This window comes from Rhipicephalus microplus, chromosome 4 (assembly GCF_043290135.1).
Source record: "Rhipicephalus microplus isolate Deutch F79 chromosome 4, USDA_Rmic, whole genome shotgun sequence".
NCBI lineage: Eukaryota > Metazoa > Arthropoda > Arachnida > Ixodida > Ixodidae > Rhipicephalus > Rhipicephalus microplus.
This window is the reverse complement of record NC_134703.1, coordinates 204324452-204326203: the sequence shown is the minus strand read 5'-3', so window position 1 is coordinate 204326203 and position 1752 is coordinate 204324452. Positions and strand designations below refer to the sequence as shown.

Sequence of the window (1752 nt, the reverse complement as noted above, 5' to 3'; positions counted from 1 at the left end):
GGCGCTATTGGCTAGCGCGATTGACTGTTAACGGAAAGGTTGGAGGTTCGAGCCCCCCCCGAGAGCGGTGTGTCTCTTTTTTCTTTGCGGTGATAGCTTTGTAGAAATGTTCTGACGGTTGTGAGAACAGAGCACGACTGTCTCCGTGGCGCAATGGGCTAGCGCAATCGGCTGTTAAACAAAAACGTTGAAGGGTCGAGCCCTCCCGAGAGCGGTGTGTCGGTTTTTTTCTTTGCGCTGATAGCTTTGGAGATGTGTTCTGACCGTCTTGAGAGTGGGGCACGACTGTCTCCGTGGCGCTATTGATTAGCGCAATCGCCTGTTAACCGATAGGTTGGAGGTTCGAGCCCTCGCTGGAGCGGTGTGTGGCTTTTTCTTTGCGCTGACAGCTATGGAGTAGTGTTCCGATGGTGGTGAGAGTGAAGCTCGACTGCCTCCGTGGCGCAATTGGCAAGCGCAATCGGCTGTTAACCAAAACGTTGGAGGTTCAAGCCCTATCGAGAGCGGTGTGTCTCTTTTTTTCTTTGCACTGATAGCTTTGGAGAAATGTTCTGACCGTAATGAGAGTGGAGCACGACTGTGTCCGTGGCGCTATTGGCTAGCGCGAGTGGCTGTTAACCGAAAAGTTGGAGGTTCGAGCCCTCCCGGGAGCAGTGTGTCGTTTTTTTATTTGCGCTGAAAGCTTTGGGGAAATGTTCTGACGGTGGTGAGAGTGGAGCAAATGTTTCTCCGTGGCACAGTTGGCTAGCGCGTTTGGCTGTTAAACGAAAGGTTGGAAGTTCGAGCCCTCCCGGGGGCGGTGTGTCGCTTTTTTTCTTTGCGCTGATACCTTTGAGGAATGTTATGACCGTGGTGAGAGTAGAGCACGACTGTCTTTTTCGCGCAATCGGCTAGCGCGACCGGCTGTTAACCGAAAGGTTGGAGGTTCGAGCCCTCCAATGAGCGGTGTGTCGGTTTTTTTCTTTGCGCTAATAGCTTTGGAGAAATGTTCTGACCGTGGTGAGAGCGGAGCTCGACTGTCTCCATGGCGCTATTGGCTAGCGCGATCGAATGTTAACCGAAAGGTTGGAGGTTCGAGCCCTCCCGGGACCGGTGTGTCGTTTTTTATTTGCGCTGATAGCTTTGGAGAAATGTTATGACCGTGGTGAGAGATGAGCACGACTGTCTCCGTGGCGCAATTGGCTAGCGCGATCAGCTGTTAACCGAAAGGTTGGAGGTTCGAGCCCTTCAATGAGTGGTGTGTTGCTTTTTTTCTTCGCGCTGATAGCTTTGGAGAAATGTTCTGACGGTGGTGAGAATGGAGCACGACTATCTCCGTGGCGTAATTGGCTAGCGCGATCTGCTGTTAAACGAAAGGTTGGAGGTTCGAGTCCTCCCGGGACCGGTGTGTCGTTTTTTTATTTGCGCTGATAGCTTTGGAGAAAAGTTCTGACGGTGGTGAGAATGGAGCACGACTATCTCCGTGGCGCAATTGGCTAGCGCGATCGGCTGCAAACCGAAAGGTTGGAGGTTCGAGCCCTCCCGGGGGCGGTGTTTCGCTTTTTTTCTTTGCGTTGATAGCTCTGGAGAAATGTTCTGACCGTGGTGCGAGTGGGGCACGACTGTCTCAGTGGTGCTATTGGCTAGCGCAGTCTGCTGTTAACCGAAAGGTTGGATGTTCGAACCCTCCCGGGAGAGATGTGTCGCTTTTTTCTTTGCGCAGACAGCTATGGAGAAATGTTTCGACGGTGGTGAGAGTGGAGCAAGACTGTC

The 1752-nt window shown here is 52.6% G+C and overlaps 1 non-coding gene across 1 annotated transcript; it reads left to right on the top strand.

Moving 5' to 3' along the window:
* Window positions 1–1456: 1456 nt before the first annotated feature.
* TRNAC-GCA (transfer RNA cysteine (anticodon GCA)) lies at window positions 1457–1530 on the top strand. Its single transcript has one exon. It is a non-coding gene; the product is annotated as a tRNA-Cys (tRNA).
* Window positions 1531–1752: the final 222 nt, after the last annotated feature.